The sequence below is a fragment of the Oncorhynchus mykiss genome, chromosome 25 (genome assembly GCF_057628025.1).
Source record: "Oncorhynchus mykiss isolate SJ-2025 chromosome 25, ASM5762802v1, whole genome shotgun sequence".
Classification (NCBI taxonomy): Eukaryota; Metazoa; Chordata; class Actinopteri; order Salmoniformes; family Salmonidae; genus Oncorhynchus; species Oncorhynchus mykiss.
The window spans coordinates 39,067,786-39,095,299 of NC_143046.1; the positions used below are offsets into that span (position 1 = coordinate 39,067,786).

At 38.0% G+C, this 27,514-nt stretch overlaps 19 non-coding genes across 19 annotated transcripts; all 19 read right to left on the reverse strand.

Moving 5' to 3' along the window:
• Positions 1-4,684: 4,684 nt before the first annotated feature.
• trnac-gca (transfer RNA cysteine (anticodon GCA)) lies at positions 4,685-4,756 on the reverse strand. Its single transcript has one exon. It is a non-coding gene; the product is annotated as a tRNA-Cys (tRNA).
• A 723-nt stretch (positions 4,757-5,479) lies between these two features.
• On the reverse strand, positions 5,480-5,551 carry trnac-gca (transfer RNA cysteine (anticodon GCA)). The gene has a single exon. It is a non-coding gene; the product is annotated as a tRNA-Cys (tRNA).
• A 1,496-nt stretch (positions 5,552-7,047) lies between these two features.
• Positions 7,048-7,119, reverse strand: trnac-gca (transfer RNA cysteine (anticodon GCA)). The gene has a single exon. It is a non-coding gene; the product is annotated as a tRNA-Cys (tRNA).
• Positions 7,120-7,885: 766 nt separating this feature from the next.
• trnac-gca (transfer RNA cysteine (anticodon GCA)) lies at positions 7,886-7,957 on the reverse strand. The gene has a single exon. It is a non-coding gene; the product is annotated as a tRNA-Cys (tRNA).
• A 4,139-nt stretch (positions 7,958-12,096) lies between these two features.
• trnac-gca (transfer RNA cysteine (anticodon GCA)) lies at positions 12,097-12,168 on the reverse strand. The gene has a single exon. It is a non-coding gene; the product is annotated as a tRNA-Cys (tRNA).
• A 702-nt stretch (positions 12,169-12,870) lies between these two features.
• On the reverse strand, positions 12,871-12,942 carry trnac-gca (transfer RNA cysteine (anticodon GCA)). Its single transcript has one exon. It is a non-coding gene; the product is annotated as a tRNA-Cys (tRNA).
• A 419-nt stretch (positions 12,943-13,361) lies between these two features.
• Positions 13,362-13,433, reverse strand: trnac-gca (transfer RNA cysteine (anticodon GCA)). Its single transcript has one exon. It is a non-coding gene; the product is annotated as a tRNA-Cys (tRNA).
• Positions 13,434-14,132: 699 nt separating this feature from the next.
• On the reverse strand, positions 14,133-14,204 carry trnac-gca (transfer RNA cysteine (anticodon GCA)). Its single transcript has one exon. It is a non-coding gene; the product is annotated as a tRNA-Cys (tRNA).
• Positions 14,205-19,350: 5,146 nt separating this feature from the next.
• Positions 19,351-19,422, reverse strand: trnac-gca (transfer RNA cysteine (anticodon GCA)). Its single transcript has one exon. It is a non-coding gene; the product is annotated as a tRNA-Cys (tRNA).
• A 700-nt stretch (positions 19,423-20,122) lies between these two features.
• On the reverse strand, positions 20,123-20,194 carry trnac-gca (transfer RNA cysteine (anticodon GCA)). Its single transcript has one exon. It is a non-coding gene; the product is annotated as a tRNA-Cys (tRNA).
• Positions 20,195-21,970: 1,776 nt separating this feature from the next.
• On the reverse strand, positions 21,971-22,042 carry trnac-gca (transfer RNA cysteine (anticodon GCA)). Its single transcript has one exon. It is a non-coding gene; the product is annotated as a tRNA-Cys (tRNA).
• A 702-nt stretch (positions 22,043-22,744) lies between these two features.
• Positions 22,745-22,816, reverse strand: trnac-gca (transfer RNA cysteine (anticodon GCA)). The gene has a single exon. It is a non-coding gene; the product is annotated as a tRNA-Cys (tRNA).
• A 1,006-nt stretch (positions 22,817-23,822) lies between these two features.
• Positions 23,823-23,894, reverse strand: trnac-gca (transfer RNA cysteine (anticodon GCA)). The gene has a single exon. It is a non-coding gene; the product is annotated as a tRNA-Cys (tRNA).
• A 702-nt stretch (positions 23,895-24,596) lies between these two features.
• trnac-gca (transfer RNA cysteine (anticodon GCA)) lies at positions 24,597-24,668 on the reverse strand. The gene has a single exon. It is a non-coding gene; the product is annotated as a tRNA-Cys (tRNA).
• A 92-nt stretch (positions 24,669-24,760) lies between these two features.
• On the reverse strand, positions 24,761-24,832 carry trnac-gca (transfer RNA cysteine (anticodon GCA)). The gene has a single exon. It is a non-coding gene; the product is annotated as a tRNA-Cys (tRNA).
• A 701-nt stretch (positions 24,833-25,533) lies between these two features.
• On the reverse strand, positions 25,534-25,605 carry trnac-gca (transfer RNA cysteine (anticodon GCA)). The gene has a single exon. It is a non-coding gene; the product is annotated as a tRNA-Cys (tRNA).
• A 92-nt stretch (positions 25,606-25,697) lies between these two features.
• trnac-gca (transfer RNA cysteine (anticodon GCA)) lies at positions 25,698-25,769 on the reverse strand. The gene has a single exon. It is a non-coding gene; the product is annotated as a tRNA-Cys (tRNA).
• Positions 25,770-26,468: 699 nt separating this feature from the next.
• Positions 26,469-26,540, reverse strand: trnac-gca (transfer RNA cysteine (anticodon GCA)). The gene has a single exon. It is a non-coding gene; the product is annotated as a tRNA-Cys (tRNA).
• A 423-nt stretch (positions 26,541-26,963) lies between these two features.
• Positions 26,964-27,035, reverse strand: trnac-gca (transfer RNA cysteine (anticodon GCA)). Its single transcript has one exon. It is a non-coding gene; the product is annotated as a tRNA-Cys (tRNA).
• Positions 27,036-27,514: the final 479 nt, after the last annotated feature.

Here is a 27,514-nt window from a genome sequence, read left to right on the forward strand (position 1 = left end):
ACCTCTTGATCTGCAGTCAAATGCTCTACCACTGAGCTATACCCCCTCTGCTTGAAACTGTCTAAAGGCCGAAAAATTGTCTAATAAGGGACATTATAGCTGGAGATCAACAAAAACTAATGAAGAACACTCTCTCTCTGAAAACATACCCATAAAGTATTTGATTTGAAGATGACAAATATATTACAATCTGAGACCTATTGATCTGAAGTCTATTGCACTTCCACCTCTGATAGGAACTGTCTGACAGAGAAAAACCATTGAATGAGGAACATTTTAGACTGAGTAACATAACCAAAAAAGGAGCACTCCCTCTCTCAAGATACACTTAGAAAGTACTTGATTTCAAGGGGGGCGCCAGGATTTGATACTGAGAAATTGTCTAACAAGGGAGATTTTAGCTTGTGATCAACATAACCTAATAAAGAAAACTCTCTCTTTGAAAATGTACCCATAAAGTGTTTGATTTCAAGTTGACAAACAAATTACAATCTGAGACCTATTGATCTGAAGTCTATTGCACTTCCTCCTCTGATAGGAACTGTCTGACAGAGAAAAACCATTGAATGAGGGACATTTTAGACTGAGTAACATAACCAAAAAAGGAGCACTCCCTCTCTCAAAATACACTTAGAAAGTACTTGATTTCAAGGGGGTGACAGGATTTGAACTTGAGAAATTGTCTAATAATGGACAATTTTGCCTGAGTAACATATTCGGAAAAAAGAGTACTCTACCCTCAAAATACTCTTTGAAAGCACTTGATTTAAAGGGGGCATCAGGATTTGAACCTGGGACCTCTTGAACTGCAGTCAAATGCTCTACCACTGAGCTATACCCACTCTACTAGAAACTGTCTAAAGGCGGAAAAATTGTCTAATAAGGGACATTATAGCTGGAGATCAACAAAAACTAATGAAGAACACTCTCTCTCTGAAAATATACCCATAAAGTATTTGATTTGAAGATGACAAATATATTACAATCTGAGACCTATTGATCTGAAGTCTGTTGCACTTCCACCTCTGTTAGGAACTGTCTGACAGAGAAAAACCATCTAATGAGGGACATTTTAGCAGAGCACTCCCTCTCTCAAGAAACACTGAGAAAGTACTTGATTTCAAGGGGGGCGCCAGGATTTGATACTGTCAAATTGTCTAACAAGGGAGATTTTAGCTTGTGATCAACATAACCTAATAAAGAAAACTCTCTCTTTGAAAACGTACCCATAAAGTGTTTGATTTCAAGTTGACAAAAAAATTACAATCTGAGACCTATTGATCTGAAGTCTATTGCACTTCCTCCTCTGATAGGAACTGTCTGACAGAGAAAAACCATTGAATGAGGGACATTTTAGACTGAGTAACGTAACCAAAAAAGGAGCACTCCCTCTCTCAAAATACACTTAGAAAGTACTTGATTTCAAGCGGGTGACAGGATTTGAACTTGAGAAATTGTCTAATAAGGGACAATTTTGCCTGAGTAACATATTCGAAAAAAGAGTCCTCTACCCTCAAAATACTCTTTGAAAGCACTTGATTTAAAGGGGGCATCAGGATTTGAATCTGGGACCTCTTGATCTGCAGTCAAATGCTCTACCACTGAGCTATACCCCCTCTGCTTGAAACTGTCTAAAGGCCGAAAAATTGTCTAATAAGGGACATTATAGCTGGAGATCAACAAAAACTAATGAAGAACACTCTCTCTCTGAAAACATACCCATAAAGTATTTGATTTGAAGATGACAAATATATTACAATCTGAGACCTATTGATCTGAAGTCTATTGCACTTCCACCTCTGATAGGAACTGTCTGACAGAGAAAAACCATTGAATGAGGAACATTTTAGACTGAGTAACATAACCAAAAAAGGAGCACTCCCTCTCTCAAGATACACTTAGAAAGTACTTGATTTCAAGGGGGGCGCCAGGATTTGATACTGAGAAATTGTCTAACAAGGGAGATTTTAGCTTGTGATCAACATAACCTAATAAAGAAAACTCTCTCTTTGAAAATGTACCCATAAAGTGTTTGATTTCAAGTTGACAAACAAATTACAATCTGAGACCTATTGATCTGAAGTCTATTGCACTTCCTCCTCTGATAGGAACTGTCTGACAGAGAAAAACCATTGAATGAGGGACATTTTAGACTGAGTAACATAACCAAAAAAGGAGCACTCCCTCTCTCAAAATACACTTAGAAAGTACTTGATTTCAAGGGGGTGACAGGATTTGAACTTGAGAAATTGTCTAATAATGGACAATTTTGCCTGAGTAACATATTCGGAAAAAAGAGTACTCTACCCTCAAAATACTCTTTGAAAGCACTTGATTTAAAGGGGGCATCAGGATTTGAACCTGGGACCTCTTGATCTGCAGTCAAATGCTCTACCACTGAGCTATACCCACTCTACTAGAAACTGTCTAAAGGCGGAAAAATTGTCTAATAAGGGACATTATAGCTGGAGATCAACAAAAACTAATGAAGAACACTCTCTCTCTGAAAATATACCCATAAAGTATTTGATTTGAAGATGACAAATATATTACAATCTGAGACCTATTGATCTGAAGTCTGTTGCACTTCCACCTCTGTTAGGAACTGTCTGACAGAGAAAAACCATCTAATGAGGGACATTTTAGCAGAGCACTCCCTCTCTCAAGAAACACTGAGAAAGTACTTGATTTCAAGGGGGGCGCCAGGATTTGATACTGTCAAATTGTCTAACAAGGGAGATTTTAGCTTGTGATCAACATAACCTAATAAAGAAAACTCTCTCTTTGAAAACGTACCCATAAAGTGTTTGATTTCAAGTTGACAAAAAAATTACAATCTGAGACCTATTGATCTGAAGTCTATTGCACTTCCTCCTCTGATAGGAACTGTCTGACAGAGAAAAACCATTGAATGAGGGACATTTTAGACTGAGTAACGTAACCAAAAAAGGAGCACTCCCTCTCTCAAAATACACTTAGAAAGTACTTGATTTCAAGCGGGTGACAGGATTTGAACTTGAGAAATTGTCTAATAAGGGACAATTTTGCCTGAGTAACATATTCGAAAAAAGAGTCCTCTACCCTCAAAATACTCTTTGAAAGCACTTGATTTAAAGGGGGCATCAGGATTTGAATCTGGGACCTCTTGATCTGCAGTCAAATGCTCTACCACTGAGCTATACCCCCTCTGCTTGAAACTGTCTAAAGGCCGAAAAATTGTCTAATAAGGGACATTATAGCTGGAGATCAACAAAAACTAATGAAGAACACTCTCTCTCTGAAAACATACCCATAAAGTATTTGATTTGAAGATGACAAATATATTACAATCTGAGACCTATTGATCTGAAGTCTATTGCACTTCCACCTCTGATAGGAACTGTCTGACAGAGAAAAACCATTGAATGAGGAACATTTTAGACTGAGTAACATAACCAAAAAAGGAGCACTCCCTCTCTCAAGATACACTTAGAAAGTACTTGATTTCAAGGGGGGCGCCAGGATTTGATACTGAGAAATTGTCTAACAAGGGAGATTTTAGCTTGTGATCAACATAACCTAATAAAGAAAACTCTCTCTTTGAAAATGTACCCATAAAGTGTTTGATTTCAAGTTGACAAACAAATTACAATCTGAGACCTATTGATCTGAAGTCTATTGCACTTCCTCCTCTGATAGGAACTGTCTGACAGAGAAAAACCATTGAATGAGGGACATTTTAGACTGAGTAACATAACCAAAAAAGGAGCACTCCCTCTCTCAAAATACACTTAGAAAGTACTTGATTTCAAGGGGGTGACAGGATTTGAACTTGAGAAATTGTCTAATAATGGACAATTTTGCCTGAGTAACATATTCGGAAAAAAGAGTACTCTACCCTCAAAATACTCTTTGAAAGCACTTGATTTAAAGGGGGCATCAGGATTTGAACCTGGGACCTCTTGATCTGCAGTCAAATGCTCTACCACTGAGCTATACCCACTCTACTAGAAACTGTCTAAAGGCGGAAAATTTGTCTAATAAGGGACATTATAGCTGGAGATCAACAAAAACTAATGAAGAACACTCTCTCTCTGAAAATATACCCATAAAGTATTTGATTTGAAGATGACAAATATATTACAATCTGAGACCTATTGATCTGAAGTCTGTTGCACTTCCACCTCTGTTAGGAACTGTCTGACAGAGAAAAACCATCTAATGAGGGACATTTTAGCAGAGCACTCCCTCTCTCAAGAAACACTGAGAAAGTACTTGATTTCAAGGGGGGCGCCAGGATTTGATACTGTCAAATTGTCTAACAAGGGAGATTTTAGCTTGTGATCAACATAACCTAATAAAGAAAACTCTCTCTTTGAAAACGTACCCATAAAGTGTTTGATTTCAAGTTGACAAAAAAATTACAATCTGAGACCTATTGATCTGAAGTCTATTGCACTTCCTCCTCTGATAGGAACTGTCTGACAGAGAAAAACCATTGAATGAGGGACATTTTAGACTGAGTAACGTAACCAAAAAAGGAGCACTCCCTCTCTCAAAATACACTTAGAAAGTACTTGATTTCAAGCGGGTGACAGGATTTGAACTTGAGAAATTGTCTAATAAGGGACAATTTTGCCTGAGTAACATATTCGAAAAAAGAGTCCTCTACCCTCAAAATACTCTTTGAAAGCACTTGATTTAAAGGGGGCATCAGGATTTGAACCTGGGACCTCTTGATCTGCAGTCAAATGCTCTACCACTGAGCTATACCCCCTCTGCTTGAAACTGTCTAAAGGCCGAAAAATTGTCTAATAAGGGACATTATAGCTGGAGATCAACAAAAACTAATGAAGAACACTCTCTCTCTGAAAACATACCCATAAAGTATTTGATTTGAAGATGACAAATATATTACAATCTGAGACCTATTGATCTGAAGTCTATTGCACTTCCACCTCTGATAGGAACTGTCTGACAGAGAAAAACCATTGAATGAGGGACATTTTAGACTGAGTAACATAACCAAAAAAGGAGCACTCCCTCTCTCAAGATACACTTAGAAAGTACTTGATTTCAAGGGGGGCGCCAGGATTTGATACTGAGAAATTGTCTAACAAGGGAGATTTTAGCTTGTGATCAACATAACCTAATAAAGAAAACTCTCTCTTTGAAAATGTACCCATAAAGTGTTTGATTTCAAGTTGACAAACAAATTACAATCTGAGACCTATTGATCTGAAGTCTATTGCACTTCCTCCTCTGATAGGAACTGTCTGACAGAGAAAAACCATTGAATGAGGGACATTTTAGACTGAGTAACATAACCAAAAAAGGAGCACTCCCTCTCTCAAAATACACTTAGAAAGTACTTGATTTCAAGCGGGTGACAGGATTTGAACTTGAGAAATTGTCTAATAAGGGACAATTTTGCCTGAGTAACATATTCGAAAAAAGAGTCCTCTACCCTCAAAATACTCTTTGAAAGCACTTGATTTAAAGGGGGCATCAGGATTTGAACCTGGGACCTCTTGATCTGCAGTCAAATGCTCTACCACTGAGCTATACCCCCTCTGCTTGAAACTGTCTAAAGGCCGAAAAATTGTCTAATAAGGGACATTATAGCTGGAGATCAACAAAAACTAATGAAGAACACTCTCTCTCTGAAAACATACCCATAAAGTATTTGATTTGAAGATGACAAATATATTACAATCTGAGACCTATTGATCTGAAGTCTATTGCACTTCCTCCTCTGATAGGAACTGTCTGACAGAGAAAAACCATGTAATGAGGGACATTTTAGCAGAGCACTCCCTCTCTCAAGAAACACTGAGAAAGTACTTGATTTCAAGGGGGGCGCCAGGATTTGATACTGTCAAATTGTCTAACAAGGGAGATTTTAGCTTGTGATCAACATAACCTAATAAAGAAAACTCTCTCTTTGAAAACGTACCCATAAAGTGTTTGATTTCAAGTTGACAAAAAAATTACAATCTGAGACCTATTGATCTGAAGTCTATTGCACTTCCTCCTCTGATAGGAACTGTCTGACAGAGAAAAACCATTGAATGAGGGACATTTTAGACTGAGTAACATAACCAAAAAAGGAGCACTCCCTCTCTCAAAATACACATAGAAAGTACTTGATTTCAAGCGGGTGACAGGATTTGAACTTGAGAAATTGTCTAATAAGGGACAATTTTGACTGAGTAACATATTCGAAAAAAGAGTCCTCTACCCTCAAAATACTCTTTGAAAGCACTTGATTTAAAGGGGGCATCAGGATTTGAATCTGGGACCTCTTGATCTGCAGTCAAATGCGCTACCACTGAGCTATACCCCTCTGCTTGAAACTGTCTAAAGGCCGAAAAATTGTCTAATAAGGGACATTATAGCTGGAGATCAACAAAAACTAATGAAGAACACTCTCTCTCTGAAAACATACCCATAAAGTATTTGATTTGAAGATGACAAATATATTACAATCTGAGACCTATTGATCTGAAGTCTATTGCACTTCCACCTCTGATAGGAACTGTCTGACAGAGAAAAACCATTGAATGAGGGACATTTTAGACTGAGTAACATAACCAAAAAAGGAGCACTCCCTCTCTCAAGATACACTTAGAAAGTACTTGACTTCAAGGGGGGCGCCAGGATTTGATACTGAGAAATTGTCTAACAAGGGAGATTTTAGCTTGTGATCAACATAACCTAATAAAGAAAACTCTCTCTTTGAAAATGTTACCATAAAGTGTTTGATTTCAAGTTGACAAAAAAATTACAATCTGAGACCTATTGATCTGAAGTCTATTGCACTTCCTCCTCTGATAGGAACTGTCTGACAGAGAAAAACCATTGAATGAGGGACATTTTAGACTGAGTAACATAACCAAAAAAGGAGCACTCCCTCTCTCAAAATACACTTAGAAAGTACTTGATTTCAAGCGGGTGACAGGATTTGAACTTGAGAAATTGTCTAATAAGGGACAATTTTGCCTGAGTAACATATTCGAAAAAAGAGTCCTCTACCCTCAAAATACTCTTTGAAAGCACTTGATTTAAAGGGGGCATCAGGATTTGAACCTGGGACCTCTTGATCTGCAGTCAAATGCTCTACCACTGAGCTATACCCCCTCTGCTTGAAACTGTCTAAAGGCCGAAAAATTGTCTAATAAGGGACATTATAGCTGGAGATCAACAAAAACTAATGAAGAACACTCTCTCTCTGAAAACATACCCATAAAGTATTTGATTTGAAGATGACAAATATATTACAATCTGAGACCTATTGATCTGAAGTCTGTTGCACTTCCACCTCTGTTAGGAACTGTCTGACAGAGAAAAAACATGTAATGAGGGACATTTTAGCAGAGCACTCCCTCTCTCTTTGAAAGCACTTGATTTTAAGGGGGCATCAGGGTTTGAACCTGGGACCTCTTGATCTGCAGTCAAAGACTCTACCACTGAGCTATACCCCCCCTGCTAGAAACTGTCTAAAGGCGGAAAAATTGTCTAATAAGGGACATAATAGCTGGAGATCGACAAAAACTAATAAAGAAAACTCTCTCTTTGAAAACGTACCCATAAAGTGCTTGATTTCAAGTTGACAAAAAAATTACAATCTGAGACCTATTGATCTGAAGTCTATTGCACTTCCTCCTCTGATAGGAACTGTCTGACAGAGAAAAACCATTGAATGAGGGACATTTTAGACTGAGTAACATAACCAATAAAGGAGCACTCCCTCTCTCAAGATACACTTAGAAAGTACTTGATTTCAAGGGGGGCGCCAGGATTTGACACTGAGAAATTGTCTAATAAGGGACAATTTTCCCTGAGTAACATATTCGAAAAAAGAGTCCTCTACCCTCAAAATACTCTTTGAAAGCACTTGATTTAAAGGGGGCATCAGGATTTGAACCTGGGACCTCTTGATCTGCAGTCAAATGCTCTACCACTGAGCTATACCCCCTCTGCTAGAAACTGTCTAAAGGCGGAAAAATTGTCAAATAAGGGACATAATAGCTGGAGATCGACAAAAACTAATAAAGAACACTCTCTCTCTGAAAACATACCCATAAAGTAATTGATTTCTTGATGACAATAATATTACCATCTGAGACCTATTGATCTGAAGTCTGTTGCACTTCCACCTCTGTTAGGAACTGTCTGACAGAGAAAAACCATCTAATGAGGGACATTTTTGCAGAGCACTCCCTCTCTCAAGAAACACTGAGAAAGTACTTAATTTCAAGGGGGCGCCAGTATTTGATCCTGAGAAATTGTCTAATAAGGGAGATTTTAGCTTGTGATCAACATAACCTAATAAAGAAAACTGTCTCTTTGAAAACATACCCATAAAGTGTTTGATTTCAAGTTGACAAAAAAATTACAATCTGAGACCTATTGATCTGAAGTCTATTGCACTTCCACCTTTGATAGGAACTGTCTGACAGAGAAAAAACATTGAATGAGGGACATTTTAGACTGAGTAACATAACCAAAAAAGGAGCACTCCCTCTCTCAAAATACACTTAGAAAGTACTTGATTTCAAGGGGGTGACAGGATTTGAACGTGAGAAATTGTCTAATAAGGGACAATTTTGCCTGAGTAACATATTCGGAAAAAAAGTCCTCAACCCTCAAAATACTCTTAGAAAGCTCTTGATTTTAAGGGGGCATCAGAATTTGAACCTGGGACCTCTTGATCTGCAGTCAAATGCTCTACCACTGAGCTACACCCCCTCTGCTAGAAACTGTCTAAAGGCGGAAAAATTGTCAAATAAGGGACATTATAGCTGGAGATCAACAAAAACTAATATAGAACACTCTCTCTCTCTGAAAACATACCCATAAAGTATTTGATTTCAAGATGACAAATATATTACAATCTGAGACCTATTGATCTGAAGTCTGTTGCACTTCCACCTCTGTTAGGAACTGTCTGACAGAGAAAACCATCTAATGAGGGACATTTTAGCAGAGCACTCCCTCTCTCAAGATACACTTAGAAAGTAGTTGATTTCAAGGGGGCGCCAGTATTTGATCCTGAGAAATTGTCTAATAAGGGAGATTTTAGCTTGTGATCAACATAACCTAATAAAGAAAACTCTCTCTTTGAAAACGTACCCATAAAGTGTTTGATTTCAAGTTGACAAAAAAATTACAATCTGAGACATATTGATCTGAAGTCTATTGCACTTCCACCTCTGATAGGAACTATCTGACAGAGAAAAACCATTGAATGAGGGACATTTTAGACTGAGTAACATAACCAAAAAATGAGCACTCCCTCTCTCAAAATACACTTAGAAAGTACTTGATTTCAAGGGGGTGACAGGATTTGAACGTGAGAAATTGTCTAATAAGGGACAATTTTGCCTGAGTAACATATTCGGAAAAAAAGTCCTCTACCCTCAAAATACTCTTAGAAAGCTCTTGATTTTAAGGGGGCATCAGAATTTGAACCTGGGACCTCTTGATCTGCAGTCAAATGCTCTACCACTGAGGTATACCCCCTCTGCTAGAAACTGTCTAAAGGCGGAAAAATTGTCAAATAAGGGACATTATAGCTGGAGATCAACAAAAACTAATATAGAACACTCTCTCTCTCTGAAAACATACCCATAAAGTATTTGATTTCAAGATGACAAATATATTACAATCTGAGACCTATTGATCTGAAGTCTGTTGCACTTCCACCTCTGTTAGGAACTGTCTGACAGAGAAAAACCATCTAATGAGGGACATTTTAGCAGAGCACTCCCTCTCTCAAGATACACTTAGAAAGTACTTGATTTCAAGGGGGCGCCAGTATTTGATCCTGAGAAATTGTCTAATAAGGGAGATTTTAGCTTGTGATCAACATAACCTAATAAAGAAAACTCTCTCTTTGAAAACGTACCCATAAAGTGTTTGATTTCAAGTTGACAAAAAAATTACAATCTGAGACATATTGATCTGAAGTCTTTTGCACTTCCACCTCTGATAGGAACTGTCTGACAGAGAAAAACCATTGAATGAGGGACATTTTAGACTGAGTAACATAACCAAAAAAGGAGCACTCCCTCTCTCAAGATACACTTAGAAAGTACTTGATTTCAAGGGGGTGCCAGGATTTGAACGTGAGAAATTGTCTAATAAGGGACAATTTTGCCTGAGTAACATATTCGAAAAAAGAGTCCTCTACCCTCAAAATACTCTTTGAAAGCACTTGATTTAAAGGGGTATCAGGATTTGAACCTGGGACCTCTTGATCTGCAGTCAAATGCTCTACCACTGAGCTATACCCCCTCAGGTAGAAACTACAAAGGCAGAAAAATTGTCTAATAAGGGACATTATAGCTGGAGATCAACAAAAACTAATAAAGAACACTCTCTCTCTGAAAACATACACATAAAGTAATTGATTTCTTGATGACAAAAATATTACCATCTGAGACCTATTTATCTGAAGTCTGTTGCACTTCCTCCTCTGTTAGGAACTGTCTGACAGAGAAAAAACATCTAATGAGGGACATTTTTGCAGAGCACTCCCTCTCTCAAGAAACACTGAGAAAGTACTTGATTTCAAGGGGGCGCCAGTAAGGTGGAAGTCTGTTGCACTTCCACCTCTGATAGGAACTGTCTGACAGAGAAAAACCATTGAATGAGGGACATTTTAGACTGAGTAACATAACCAAAAAAGGAGCACTCCCTCTCTCAAGATAGTCCTCTACCCTCAACCAACTCTTTCGAATCACTTAATTTAAAGGGTGCTTCAGGATTTGAACCTGGGACCTCTTGATCTGCAGTCAAATGCTCTATCACTGAGCTATACACCCTCTGCTAGAAATTGTCGAAAGGCAGAACAATTGTCCAATAAGGGACATTATAGCTGGAGATCAACAAAAACTAATATAGAAACACTCTCTCTCTCTGAAAACATACCCAGAAAGTATTTGATTTCAAGATGACAAATATATTATAATCTGAGACCTATTGATCTGAAGTCTTTTGCACTTCCACCTCTGATAGGAACTGTCTGACAGAGAAAAACCATTGAATGAGGGACATTTTAGACTGAGTAACATAACCAAAAAAGGAGCACTCCCTCTCTCAAGATACACTTAGAAAGTACTTGATTTCAAGGGGGTGCCAGGATTTGAGCGTGAGAAATTGTCTAATAAGGGACAATTTTCTATGAGTAACATATTCGAAAAAAGAGTCCTCTACCCTCAAAATAGAAAAAGTAGAGAAAGTACTTGATTTCAAGGGGGCGCCAGTATTTGAAGTCTGTTGCACTTCCACCTCTGTTAGGAACTGTCTGACAGAGAAAAACCATCTAATGAGGGACATTTTAGCAGAGCACTCCCTCTCTCAAGAAACACTGAGAAAGTACTTGATTTCAAGGGGGCGCCAGTATTTGATCCTGAGAAATTGTCTAATAAGGGAGATTTTAGCTTGTGATCAACATAACCTAATAAAAAAAACTCTCTCTTTGAAAACGTACCCATAAAGTGTTAAATTTCAAGTTGACAAAAAAATTACAATCTGAGACCTATTGATCTGAAGTCTTTGGCACTTCCACCTCTGATAGGAACTGTCTGACAGAGAAAAAACATTGAATGAGGGACATTTTAGACTGAGTAACATAACCAAAAAAGGAGCACTCCCTCTCTCAAGATACACTTAGAAAGTACTTGATTTCAAGGGGGCGGCAGTATTTGATCCTGAGAAATTGTCTAATAAGGGAGATTTTAGCTTGTGATCAACATAACCTAATAAAAAAAACTCTCTCTTTGAAAACGTACCCATAAAGTGTTTGATTTCAAGTTGACAAAAAAATTAGAATCTGAGACATATTGATCTGAAGTCTATTGCACTTCCACCTCTGATAGGAACTGTCTGACAGAGTAAAAAACATTGAATGAGGGACATTTTAGACTGAGTAACATAACCAAAAAAGTAGCACTCCACCTCTCAAGATACACTTAGAAAGTAGTTGATTTCAAGGGGGTGCCAGGATTTGAACGTGAGAAATAGTCTAATAAGGGACAATTTTCCCTGAGTAACATATACCAAAAAAGAGTCCTCTACCCTCAAAATACTCTTAGAAAGCTCTTGATTTTAAGGGGGCACCGGGATTTGAACCTGGGACCTCTTGATCTGCAGTCAAATGCTCTACCACTGAGCTATACCCCCTCTGCTAGAAACTGCCTAAAGGCGGAAAAATTGTCTAATAAGGGACATTATAGCTGGAGATCAACAAAATCTAATGAAGAACACTCTTTCTCTGAAAACATACCCATAAAGTATTTGATTTGAAGATGACAAATATATTACAATCTGAGACCTATTGATCTGAAGTCTGTTGCACTTCCACCTCTGTTAGGAACTGTCTGACAGAGAAAAACCATCTAATGAGGGACATTTTAGCAGAGCACTCCCTCTCTCAAGAAACACTGAGAAAGTACTTGATTTCAAGGGGGCGCCAGTATTTGATCCTGAGAAATTGTCAAATAAGGGAGATTTTAGCTTGTGATCAACATAACCTAATAAAGAAAACTCTCTCTTTGAAAACTTATCCATAAAGTGTTTGATTTCAAGTTGACAAAAAAATTACAATCTGAGACCTATTGATCTGAAGTCTATTGCACTTCCTCCTCTGATAGGAACTGTCTGACAGAGAAAAACCATTGAATGAGGGACATTTTAGACTGAGTAACATAACCAAAAAAGGAGCACTCCCTCTCTCAAAATACACTTAGAAAGTACTTGATTTCAAGGGGGTGACAGGATTTGAACTTGAGAAATTGTCTAATAAGGGACAATTTTGCCTGAGTAACATATTCGGAAAAAAGAGTCCTCTACCCTCAAAATACTCTTTGAAAGCACTTGATTTAAAGGGGGCATCAGGATTTGAACCTGGGACCTCTTGATCTGCAGTCAAATGCTCTACCACTGAGCTATACCCCCTCTGCTTGAAACTGTCTAAAGGCCGAAAAATTGTCTAATAAGGGACATTATAGCTGGAGATCAACAAAAACTAATGAAGAACACTCTCTCTGAAAACATACCCATAAAGTATTTGATTTGAAGATGACAAATATATTACAATCTGAGACCTATTGATCTGAAGTCTATTGCACTTCCACCTCTGATAGGAACTGTCTGACAGAGAAAAACCATTGAATGAGGGACATTTTAGACTGAGTAACATAACCAAAAAAGGAGCACTCCCTCTCTCAAAATACACTTAGAAAGTACTTGATTTCAAGGGGGTGACAGGATTTGAACTTGAGAAATTGTCTAATAAGGGACAATTTTGCCTGAGTAACATATTCGAAAAAAGAGTCCTCTACCCTCAAAATACTCTTTGAAAGCACTTGATTTAAAGGGGGAATCAGGATTTGAACCTGGGACCTCTTGATCTGCAGTCAAATGCTCTACCACTGAGCTATACCCCCTCTGCTAGAAACTGTCTAAAGGCGGAAAAATTGTCAAATAAGGGACATAATAGCTGGAGATCGACAAAAACTAATAAAGAACACTCTCTCTGAAAACATACCCATAAAGTAATTGATTTCTTGATGACAATAATATTACCATCTGAGACCTATTGATCTGAAGTCTGTTGCACTTCCACCTCTGTTAGGAACTGTCTGACAGAGAAAAACCATCTAATGAGGGACATTTTTGCAGAGCACTCCCTCTCTCAAGAAACACTGAGAAAGTACTTAATTTCAAGGGGGCGCCAGTATTCGATCCTGAGAAATTGTCTAATAAGGGAGATTTTAGCTTGTGATCAACATAACCTAATAAAGAAAACTGTCTCTTTGAAAACATACCCATAAAGTGTTTGATTTCAAGTTGACAAAAAAATTACAATCTGAGACCTATTGATCTGAAGTCTATTGCACTTCCACCTCTGATAGGAACTGTCTGACAGAGAAAAACCATTGAATGAGGGACATTTTAGACTGAGTAACATAACCAAAAAAGGAGCACTCCCTCTCTCAAAATAAACTTAGAAAGTACTTGATTTCAAGGGGGTGACAGGATTTGAACTTGAGAAATTGTCTAATAAGGGACAATTTTGCCTGAGTAACATATTCGAAAAAAGAGTCCTCTACCCTCAAAATACTCTTTGAAAGCACTTGATTTAAAGGGGGCATCAGGATTTGAACCTGGGACCTCTTGATCTGCAGTCAAATGCTCTACCACTGAGCTACACCCCCTCTGCTAGAAACTGTCTAAAGGCGGAAAAATTGTCAAATAAGGGACATTATAGCTGGAGATCAACAAAAACTAATATAGAACACTCTCTCTCTCTGAAAACATACCCATAAAGTATTTGATTTCAAGATGACAAATATATTACAATCTGAGACCTATTGATCTGAAGTCTGTTGCACTTCCACCTCTGTTAGGAACTGTCTGACAGAGAAAAACCATCTAATGAGGGACATTTTAGCAGAGCACTCCCTCTCTCAAGATACACTTAGAAAGTAAACAAAAACTAATATAGAAAACTCTCTCTCTCTGAAAACATACCCAAGTCTATTGCACTTCCTCCTCTGATAGGAACTGTCTGACAGAGAAAAACCATTGAATGATTGACATTTTTGCCTGAGTAACATATTCGAAAAAAGAGTCCGCTACCACTGAGCTATACCCCCTCTGCTAGAAACTGTCTAAAGGTGGAAAAATTGTCTAATAAGGGACATTTTAGCTGGAGATCAACAAAAACTAATGAAGAACACTCTCTCTGAAAACATACCCATAAAGTATTTGATTTGAAGATGACAAATATATTACAATCTGAGACCTATTGATCTGAAGTCTTTTGCACTTCCACCTCTGATAGGAACTGTCTGACAGAGAAAAACCATTGAATGAGGGACATTTTAGACTGAGTAACATAACCAAAAAAGGAGCACTCCCTCTCTCAAGATACACTTAGAAAGTACTTGATATCAAGGGGGTGCCAGGATTTGAACGTGAGAAATTGTCTAATAAGGGACAATTTTCCCTGAGTAACATATTCGAAAAAAGAGTCCTCTACCCTCAAAATACTCTTTGAAAGCACTTGATTTAAAGGGTGCATCAGGATTTGAACCTGGGACCTCTTGATCTGCAGTCAAATGCTCTACCACTGAGCTATACCCCCTCTGCTTGAAACTGTCTAAAGGCCGAAAAATTGTCTAATAAGGGACATTATAGCTGGAGATCAACAAAAACTAATGAAGAACACTCTCTCTGAAAACATACCCATAAAGTATTTGATTTGAAGATGACAAATATATTACAATCTGAGACCTATTGATCTGAAGTCTATTGCACTTCCACCTCTGATAGGAACTGTCTGACAGAGAAAAACCATTGAATGAGGGACATTTTAGACTGAGTAACATAACCAAAAAAGGAGCACTCCCTCTCTCAAAATACACTTAGAAAGTACTTGATTTCAAGGGGGTGACAGGATTTGAACTTGAGAAATTGTCTAATAAGGGACAATTTTGCCTGAGTAACATATTCGAAAAAAGAGTCCTCTACCCTCAAAATACTCTTAGAAAGCTCTTGATTTTAAGGGGGCACCGGGATTTGAACCTGGGACCTCTTGATCTGCAGTCAAATGCTCTAACACTGAGCTATACCCCCTCTGCTTGAAACTGCCTAAAGGCGGAAAAATTGTCTAATAAGGGACATTATAGCTGGAGATCAACAAAATCTAATGAAGAACACTCTTTCTCTGAAAACATACCCATAAAGTATTTGATTTGAAGATGACAAATATATTACAATCTGAGACCTATTGATCTGAAGTCTGTTGCACTTCCACCTCTGTTAGGAACTGTCTGACAGAGAAAAACCATCTAATGAGGGACATTTTAGCAGAGCACTCCCTCTCTCAAGAAACACTGAGAAAGTACTTGATTTCAAGGGGGCGCCAGTATTTGATCCTGAGAAATTGTCAAATAAGGGAGATTTTAGCTTGTGATCAACATAACCTAATAAAGAAAACTCTCTCTTTGAAAACTTATCCATAAAGTGTTTGATTTCAAGTTGACAAAAAAATTACAATCTGAGACCTATTGATCTGAAGTCTATTGCACTTCCTCCTCTGATAGGAACTGTCTGACAGAGAAAAACCATTTGAATGAGGGACATTTTAGACTGAGATCGACAAAAACTAATATAGAACACTCTCTCTCTCTGAAAACATACCCATAAAGTAATTGATTTCTTGATGACAAAAGTATTACAATCTGAGACCTATTGATCTGAAGTCTGTTGCACTTCCACCTCTGTTAGGAACTGTCTGACAGAGAAAAACCATCTAATGAGGGACATTTTAGCAGAGCACTCCCTCTCTCAAGAAACACTGAGAAAGTACTTGATTTCAAGGGGGGCGCCAGGATTTGATACTGAGAAATTGTCTAACAAGGGAGATTTTAGCTTGTGATCAACATAACCTAATAAAGAAAACTCTCTCTTTGAAAACGTACCCATAAAGTGTTTGATTTCAAGTTGACAAAAAAATTACAATCTGAGACCTATTGATCTGAAGTCTATTGCACTTCCTCCTCTGATAGGAACTGTCTGACAGAGAAAAACCATTGAATGAGGGACATTTTAGACTGAGTAACATAACCAAAAAAGGAGCACTCCCTCTCTCAAAATACACTTAGAAAGTACTTGATTTCAAGGGGGTGACAGGATTTGAACTTGAGAAATTGTCTAATAAGGGACAATTTTGCCTGAGTAACATATTCGGAAAAAAAGTCCTCTACCCTCAAAATACTCTTTGAAAGAACTTGATTTAAAGGGTGCATCAGGATTTGAACCTGGGACCTCTTGATCTGCAGTCAAATGCTCTACCACTGAGCTATACCCCCTCAGCTAGAAACTACAAAGGCAGAATAATTGTCTAATAAGGGACATTATAGCTGGAGATCAACAGAAACTAATAAAGAACACTCTCTCTCTGAAAACATACACATAAAGTAATTGATTTCAAGTTGACAAAAAAATTACAATCTGAGACCTATTGATCTGAAGTCTGTTGCACTTCCACCTCTGATAGGAACTGTCTGACAGAGAAAAACCATTGAATGAGGGACATTTTAGACTGAGTAACATAACCAAAAAAGGAGCACTCCCTCTCTCAAGATAGTCCTCTACCCTCAACCAACTCTTTCGAATCACTTAATTTAAAGGGTGCTTCAGGATTTGAACCTGGGACCTCTTGATCTGCAGTCAAATGCTCTATCACTGAGCTATACACCCTCTGCTAGGAATTGTCGAAAGGCAGAACAATTGTCCAATAAGGGACATTATAGCTGGAGATCAACAAAAACTAATATAGAAACACTCTCTCTCTCTGAAAACATACCCAGAAAGTATTTGATTTCAAGATGACAAATATATTATAATCTGAGACCTATTGATCTGAAGTCTTTTGCACTTCCACCTCTGATAGGAACTGTCTGACAGAGAAAAACCATTGAATGAGGGACATTTTAGACTGAGTAACATAACCAAAAAAGGAGCACTCCCTCTCTCAAGATACACTTAGAAAGTACTTGATTTCAAGGGGGTGCCAGGATTTGAGCGTGAGAAATTGTCTAATAAGGGACAATTTTCTATGAGTAACATATTCGAAAAAAGAGTCCTCTACCCTCAAAATACTCTTTGAAAGCACTTGATTTAAAGGGGGCATCAGGATTTGATCCTGAGAAATTGTCTAATAAGGGAGATTTTAGCTTGTGATCAACATAACCTAATAAAGAAAACTCTCTCTCTGAAAACATACACATAAAGTATTTGATTTCAAGTTGACCAATTTTTTTTAAATCTGAGACCTCTTGATCTGCAGTCAAATGCTCTACCACTGAGCTATACCCCCTCTGCTAGAAACTGCCTAAAGGCGGAAAAATTGTCTAAGAAGGGACATTATAGCTGGAGATCAACAAAATCTAATGAAGAACACTCTTTCTCTGAAAACATACCCAGAAAGTATTTGATTTGAAGATGACAAATATATTACAATCTGAGACCTATTGATCTGAAGTCTGTTGCACTTCCACCTCTGTTAGGAACTGTCCGACAGAGAAAAACCATCTAATGAGGGACATTTTAGCAGAGCACTCCCTCTCTCAAGAAACACTGAGAAAGTACTTGATTTCAAGGGGGCGCCAGTATTTCATCCTGAGAAATTGTCAAATAAGGGAGATTTTAGCTTGTGATCAACATAACCTAATAAAGAAAACTCTCTCTTTGAAAACTTATCCATAAAGTGTTTGATTTCAAGTTGACAAAAAAATTAGAATCTGAGACATATTGATCTGAAGTCTATTGCACTTCCACCTCTGATAGGAACTGTCTGACAGAGAAAAAACATTGAATGAGGGACATTTTAGACTGAGTAACATAACCAAAAAAGTAGCACTCCACCTCTCAAGATACACTTAGAAAGTAGTTGATTTCAAGGGGGTGCCAGGATTTGAACGTGAGAAATTGTCTAATAAGGGACAATTTCGCTTGAGTAACATATTCGAAAAAAGTGTCCTCTACCCTCAAAATACTCTCTGAAAGCCCTTGATTTAAAGGGGGCATCAGGATTTGAACCTGGGACCTCTTGATCTGCAGTCAAATGCTCTACCACTGAGTTATACCCCCTCTGCTAGAAACTGTCTAAAGGCTGAAAAATTGTCTAATAAGGGACATAATAGCTGGAGATCGACAAAAACTAATATAGAACACTCTCTCTCTGAAAACATACCCATAAAGTAATTGATTTCTTGATGACAAAAGTATTACAATCTGAGACCTATTGATCTGAAGTCTGTTGCACTTCCACCTCTGTTAGGAACTGTCTGACAGAGAAAAACCATCTAATGAGGGACATTTTAGCAGAGCACTCCCTCTCTCAAGAAACACTGAGAAAGTACTTGATTTCAAGGGGGGCGCAAGGATTTGATACTGAGAAATTGTCTAACAAGGGAGATTTTAGCTTGTGATCAACATAACCTAATAAAGAAAACTCTCTCTTTGAAAACGTACCCATAAAGTGTTTGATTTCAAGTTGACAAAAAAATTACAATCTGAGACCTATTGATCTGAAGTCAATTGCACTTCCTCCTCTGATAGGAACTGTCTGACAGAGAAAAACCATTGAATGAGGGACATTTTAGACTGAGTAACATAACCAAAAAAGGAGCACTCCCTCTCTCAAAATACACTTAGAAAGTACTTGATTTCAAGCGGGTGACAGGATTTGAACTTGAGAAATTGTCTAATAAGGGACAATTTTGCCTGAGTAACATATTCGAAAAAAGAGTCCTCTACCCTCAAAATACTCTTTGAAAGCACTTGATTTAAAGGGGGCATCAGGATTTGAACCTGGGACCTCTTGATCTGCAGTCAAATGCTCTACCACTGAGCTATACCCCCTCTGCTTGAAACTGTCTAAAGGCCGAAAAATTGTCTAATAAGGGACATTATAGCTGGAGATCAACAAAAACTAATGAAGAACACTCTCTCTCTGAAAACATACCCAGAAAGTATTTGATTTGAAGATGACAAATATATTACAATCTGAGACCTATTGATCTGAAGTCTGTTGCACTTCCACCTCTGTTAGGAACTGTCTGACAGAGAAAAACCATCTAATGAGGGACATTTTAGCAGAGCACTCCCTCTCTCAAGAAACACTGAGAAAGCACTTGATTTCAAGGGGGCGCCAGTATTTGATCCTGAGAAATTGTCTAATAAGGGAGATTTTAGCTTGTGATCAACATAACCTAATAAAGAAAACTCTCTCTTTGAAAACGTACCCATAAAGTGTTTGATTTCAAGTTGACAAAAAAATTACAATCTGAGACCTATTGATCTGAAGTCTATTGCACTTCCACCTCTGATAGGAACTGTCTGACAGAGAAAAAACATTGAATGAGGGACATTTTAGACTGAGTAACATAACCAAAAAAGGAGCACTCCCTCTCTCAAGATACACTTAGAAAGTACTTGATTTCAAGGGGGTGCCAGGATTTGAACGTGAGAAATTGTCTAATAAGGGACAATTTTCCCTGAGTAACATATTCGAAAAAGAGTCCTCTACCCTCAAAATACTATTTGAAAGCACTTGATTTAAAGGGGGAATCAGGATTTGAACCTGTGACCTCTTGATCTGCAGTCAAATGCTCTACCACTGAGCTATACCCCCTCTGCTAGAAACTGTCTAAAGGCGGAAAAATTGTCTAATAAGGGACATTATAGCTGGAGATCAACAAAAACTAATGAAGAACACTCTCTCTCTGAAAACATACCCAGAAAGTATTTGATTTGAAGATGACAAATATATTACAATCTGAGACCTATTGATCTGAAGTCTGTTGCACTTCCACCTCTGTTAGGAACTGTCTGACAGAGAAAAACCATCTAATGAGGGACATTTTAGCAGAGCACTCCCTCTCTCAAGAAACACTGAGAAAGTACTTGATTTCAAGGGGGCGCCAGTATTTGATCCTGAGAAATTGTCTAATAAGGGAGATTTTAGCTTGTGATCAACATAACCTAATAAAGAAAACTCTCTCTTTGAAAACGTACCCATAAAGTGTTTGATTTCAAGTTGACAAAAAAATTACAATCTGAGACATATTGATCTGAAGTCTGTTGCACTTCCACCTCTGTTAGGAACTGTCTGACAGAGAAAAACCATCTAATGAGGGACATTTTAGACTGAGTAACATAACCAAAAAAGGAGCACTCCCTCTCTCAAGATACACTTAGAAAGTACTTGATTTCAAGGGGGTGCCAGGATTTGAACGTGAGAAATTGTCTAATAAGGGACAATTTTGCCTGAGTAACATATTCGAAAAAAGTCCTCTACCCTCAAAATACTCTTAAAAGCTCTTGATTTTAAAGGGGCATCAGGATTTGAACCTGGGACCTCTTGATCTGCAGTCAAATGCTCTACCACTGAGCTATACCCCCTCTGCTAGAAACTATCTAAAGGCGGAAAAAATGTCAAATAAGGGACATTATAGCTGGAGATCAACAAAAACTAATATAGAACACTCTCTCTCTCTGAAAACATACCCAGAAAGTATTTGATTTCAAGATGACAAATATATTACAATCTGAGACCTATTGATCTGAAGTCTGTTGCACTTCCACCTCTGTTAGGAACTGTCTGACAGAGAAAAAACATCTAATGAGTGACATTTTAGCAGAGCACTCCCTCTCTCAAGAAACACTGAGAAAGTACTTGATTTCAATGGGGCGCCAGAATTTGATCCTGAGAAATTGTCTAATAAGGGAGATTTTAGCTTGTGATCAACATAACCTAATAAAGAAAACTCTCTCTTTGAAAACGTACCCATAAAGTGTTTGATTTCAAGTTGACAAAAAAATTACAATCTGAGACCTACTGATCTGAAGTCTATTGCACTTCCACCTCTTTTAGGAACTGCCTGACAGAGAAAAACCATTGAATGAGGGACATTTTAGACTGAGTAACATAACCAACAAAGGAGCACTCCCTCTCTCAAGATACACTTAGAAAGTACTTGATTTCAAGGGGGGCGCCAGGATTTGATACTGAGAAATTGTCTAACAAGGGAGATTTTAGCTTGTGATCAACATAACCTAATAAAGAAAACTCTCTCTTTGAAAATGTACCCATAAAGTGTTTGATTTCAAGTTGACAAAAAAATTACAATCTGAGACCTATTGATCTGAAGTCTATTGCACTTCCTCCTCTGATAGGAACTGTCTGACAGAGAAAAACCATTGAATGAGGGACATTTTAGACTGAGTAACATAACCAAAAAAGGAGCACTCCCTCTCTCAAAATACACTTAGAAAGTACTTGATTTCAAGGGGGTGACAGGATTTGAACTTGAGAAATTGTCTAATAATGTACAATTTTGCCTGAGTAACAAATTCGGAAAAAAGAGTACTCTACCCTCAAAATACTCTTTGAAAGCACTTGATTTAAAGGGGGCATCAGGATTTGAACCTGGGACCTCTTGATCTGCAGTCAAATGCTCTACCACTGAGCTATACCCCCTCTGCTAGAAACTGTCTAAAGGCGGAAAAATTGTCTAATAAGGGACATTATAGCTGGAGATCAACAAAAACTAATGAAGAACACTCTCTCTCTGAAAACATACCCATAAAGTATTTGATTTGAAGATGACAAATCTATTACAATCTGAGACCTATTGATCTGAAGTCTGTTGCACTTCCACCTCTGTTAGGAACTGTCTGACAGAGAAAAACCATCTAATGAGGGACATTTTAGCAGAGCACTCCCTCTCTCAAGAAACACTGAGAAAGTACTTGATTTCAAGGGGGGCGCCAGGATTTGATACTGAGAAATGGTCTAACAAGGGAGATTTTAGCTTGTGATCAACATAACCTAATAAAGAAAACTCTCTCTTTGAAAACGTACCCATAAAGTGTTTGATTTCAAGTTGACAAAAAAATTACAATCTGAGACCTATTGATCTGAAGTCTATTGCACTTCCTCCTCTGATAGGAACTGTCTGATAGAGAAAAACCATTGAATGAGGGACATTTTAGACTGAGTAACATCACAGAAAAAGGAGCACTCCCTCTCTCAAAATACACTTAGAAAGTACTTGATTTCAAGCGGGTGACAGGATTTGAACTTGAGAAATTGTCTAATAAGGGACAATTTTGCCTGAGTAACATATTCGAAAAAAGAGTCCTCTACCCTCAAAATACTCTTTGAAAGCACTTGATTTAAAGGGGGCATCAGGATTTGAACCTGGGACCTCTTGATCTGCAGTCAAATGCTCTACCACTGAGCTATACCCCCTCTGCTAGAAACTATCTAAAGGCGGAAAAAATGTCAAATAAGGGACATTATAGCTGGAGATCAACAAAAACTAATATAGAACACTCTCTCTCTCTGAAAACATACCCAGAAAGTATTTGATTTCAAGATGACAAATATATTACAATCTGAGACCTATTGATCTGAAGTCTGTTGCACTTCCACCTCTGTTAGGAACTGTCTGACAGAGAAAAAACATCTAATGAGTGACATTTTAGCAGAGCACTCCCTCTCTCAAGAAACACTGAGAAAGTACTTGATTTCAATGGGGCGCCAGAATTTGATCCTGAGAAATTGTCTAATAAGGGAGATTTTAGCTTGTGATCAACATAACCTAATAAAGAAAACTCTCTCTTTGAAAACGTACCCATAAAGTGTTTGATTTCAAGTTGACAAAAAAATTACAATCTGAGACCTACTGATCTGAAGTCTATTGCACTTCCACCTCTGTTAGGAACTGCCTGACAGAGAAAAACCATTGAATGAGGGACATTTTAGACTGAGTAACATAACCAACAAAGGAGCACTCCCTCTCTCAAGATACACTTAGAAAGTACTTGATTTCAAGGGGGGCGCCAGGATTTGATACTGAGAAATTGTCTAACAAGGGAGATTTTAGCTTGTGATCAACATAACCTAATAAAGAAAACTCTCTCTTTGAAAATGTACCCATAAAGTGTTTGATTTCAAGTTGACAAAAAAATTACAATCTGAGACCTATTGATCTGAAGTCTATTGCACTTCCTCCTCTGATAGGAACTGTCTGACAGAGAAAAACCATTGAATGAGGGACATTTTAGACTGAGTAACATAACCAAAAAAGGAGCACTCCCTCTCTCAAAATACACTTAGAAAGTACTTGATTTCAAGGGGGTGACAGGATTTGAACTTGAGAAATTGTCTAATAATGTACAATTTTGCCTGAGTAACATATTCGGAAAAAAGAGTACTCTACCCTCAAAATACTCTTTGAAAGCACTTGATTTAAAGGGGGCATCAGGATTTGAACCTGGGACCTCTTGATCTGCAGTCAAATGCTCTACCACTGAGCTATACCCCCTCTGCTAGAAACTGTCTAAAGGCGGAAAAATTGTCTAATAAGGGACATTATAGCTGGAGATCAACAAAAACTAATGAAGAACACTCTCTCTCTGAAAACATACCCATAAAGTATTTGATTTGAAGATGACAAATCTATTACAATCTGAGACCTATTGATCTGAAGTCTGTTGCACTTCCACCTCTGTTAGGAACTGTCTGACAGAGAAAAACCATCTAATGAGGGACATTTTAGCAGAGCACTCCCTCTCTCAAGAAACACTGAGAAAGTACTTGATTTCAAGGGGGGCGCCAGGATTTGATACTGAGAAATGGTCTAACAAGGGAGATTTTAGCTTGTGATCAACATAACCTAATAAAGAAAACTCTCTCTTTGAAAACGTACCCATAAAGTGTTTGATTTCAAGTTGACAAAAAAATTACAATCTGAGACCTATTGATCTGAAGTCTATTGCACTTCCTCCTCTGATAGGAACTGTCTGATAGAGAAAAACCATTGAATGAGGGACATTTTAGACTGAGTAACATAACAGAAAAAGGAGCACTCCCTCTCTCAAAATACACTTAGAAAGTACTTGATTTCAAGCGGGTGACAGGATTTGAACTTGAGAAATTGTCTAATAAGGGACAATTTTGCCTGAGTAACATATTCGAAAAAAGAGTCCTCTACCCTCAAAATACTCTTTGAAAGCACTTGATTTAAAGGGGGCATCAGGATTTGAACCTGGGACCTCTTGATCTGCAGTCAAATGCTCTACCACTGAGCTATACCCCCTCTGCTAGAAACTGTCTAAAGGCCAAGAAGGCCATCTCCCCGAAAAAAGCGTCCTCTACCTTCAAAATACTCTTTGAAAGCACTTGATTTAAAGGGGGCATCAGGATTTGAACCTGGGACCTCTTGATCTGCAATCAAATGCTCTACCACTGAGCTATACCCCCTCTGCTAGAAACTGTCTAAAGGCGGAAAAATTGTCTAATAAGGGACATTATAGCTGGAGATCAACAAAAACTAATGAAGGACACTCTCTCTCTGAAAACATACCCATAAAGTATTTGATTTGAAGATGACAAATATATTACAATCTGAGACCTATTGATCTGAAGTCTGTTGCACTTCCACCTCTGTTAGGAACTGTCTGACAGAGAAAAACCATGTAATGAGGGACATTTTAGCAGAGCACTCCCTCTCTCAAGAAACACTGAGAAAGTACTTGATTTCAAGGGGGCGCGAGTATTTGATCCTGAGAAATTGTCTAATAAGGGAGATTTTAGCTTGTGATCAACATAACCTAATAAAGAAAACTCTCTCTTTGAAAACGTACCCATAAAGTGTTTGATTTCAAGTTGACAAAAAAATTACAATCTGAGACCTATTGATCTGAAGTCTATTGCACTTCCTCCTCTGATAGGAACTGTCTGATAGAGAAAAACCATTGAATGAGGGACATTTTAGACTGAGTAACATAACAGAAAAAGGAGCACTCCCTCTCTCAAAATACACTTAGAAAGTACTTGATTTCAAGCGGGTGACAGGATTTGAACTTGAGAAATTGTCTAATAAGGGACAATTTTGCCTGAGTAACATATTCGAAAAAAGAGTCCTCTACCCTCAAAATACTCTTTGAAAGCACTTGATTTAAAGGGGGCATCAGGATTTGAACCTGGGACCTCTTGATCTGCAGTCAAATGCTCTACCACTGAGCTATACCCCCTCTGCTAGAAACTGTCTAAAGGCCAAGAAGGCCATCTCCCCGAAAAAAGCGTCCTCTACCTTCAAAATACTCTTTGAAAGCACTTGATTTAAAGGGGGCATCAGGATTTGAACCTGGGACCTCTTGATCTGCAATCAAATGCTCTACCACTGAGCTATACCCCCTCTGCTAGAAACTGTCTAAAGGCGGAAAAATTGTCTAATAAGGGACATTATAGCTGGAGATCAACAAAAACTAATGAAGGACACTCTCTCTCTGAAAACATACCCATAAAGTATTTGATTTGAAGATGACAAATATATTACAATCTGAGACCTATTGATCTGAAGTCTGTTGCACTTCCACCTCTGTTAGGAACTGTCTGACAGAAAAACCATGTAATGAGGGACATTTTAGCAGAGCACTCCCTCTCTCAAGAAACACTGAGAAAGTACTTGATTTCAAGGGGGCGCGAGTATTTGATCCTGAGAAATTGTCTAATAAGGGAGATTTTAGCTTGTGATCAACATAACCTAATAAAGAAAACTCTCTCTTTGAAAACGTACCCATAAAGTGTTTGATTTCAAGTTGACAAAAAAATTACAATCTGAGACCTATTGATCTGAAGTCTATTGCACTTCCACCTCTGATAGGAACTGTCTGACAGAGAAAAAACATTGAATGAGGGACATTTTAGACTGAGTAACATAACCAAAAAAGTAGCACTCCACCTCTCAAGATACACTTAGAAAGTAGTTGATTTCAAGGGGGTGCCAGGATTTGAACGTGAGAAATAGTCTAATAAGGGACAATTTTCCCTGAGTAACATATACCAAAAAAGAGTCCTCTACCCTCAAAATACTCATAGAAAGCTCTTGATTTTAAGGGGGCACCGGGATTTGAACCTGGGACCTCTTGATCTGCAGTCAAATGCTCTACCACTGAGCTATACCCCCTCTGCTAGAGACTGTCTAAAGGCAGAAAAATTGTCCAATAAGGGACATTATAGCTGTAGATCAACAAAAACTAATATAGAACACTCTCTCTCTCTGAAAACATACCCATAAAGTATTTGATTTGAAGATGACAAATATATTACAATCTGAGACCTATTGATCTGAAGTCTATTGCACTTCCTCCTCTGATAGGAACTGTCTGACAGAGAAAAACCATTGAATGAGGGACATTTAAGACTGAGTAACATAACCAAAAAAGGAGCACTCCCTCTCTCAAAATACACTTAGAAAGTACTTGATTTCAAGGGGGTGACAGGATTTGAACTTGAGAAATTGTCTAATAATGGACAATTTTGCCTGAGTAACATATTCGAAAAAAGAGTCCTCTACCCTCAAAATACTCTTTGAAAGCACTTGATTTAAAGGGGGCATCAGGATTTGAACCTGGGACCTCTTGATCTGCAGTCAAATGCTCTACCACTGAGCTATACCCCCTCTGCTAGAAACTGTCTAAAGGCGGAAAAATTGTCTAATAAGGGACATTATAGCTGGAGATCAACAAAAACTAATGAAGAACACTCTCTCTCTGAAAACATACCCATAAAGTATTTGATTTGAAGATGACAAATATATTACAATCTGAGACCTATTGATCTGAAGTCTGTTGCACTTCCACCTCTGTTAGGAACTGTCTGACAGAGAAAAACCATGTAATGAGGGACATTTTAGCAGAGCACTCCCTCTCTCAAGAAACACTGAGAAAGTACTTGATTTCAAGGGGGGCGCCAGGATTTGATACTGAGAAATTGTCTAACAAGGGAGATTTTAGCTTGTGATCAACATAACCTAATAAAGAAAACTCTCTCTTTGAAAACGTACCCATAAAGTGTTTGATTTCAAGTTGACAAAAAAATTACAATCTGAGACCTATTGATCTGAAGTCTATTGCACTTCCTCCTCTGATAGGAACTGTC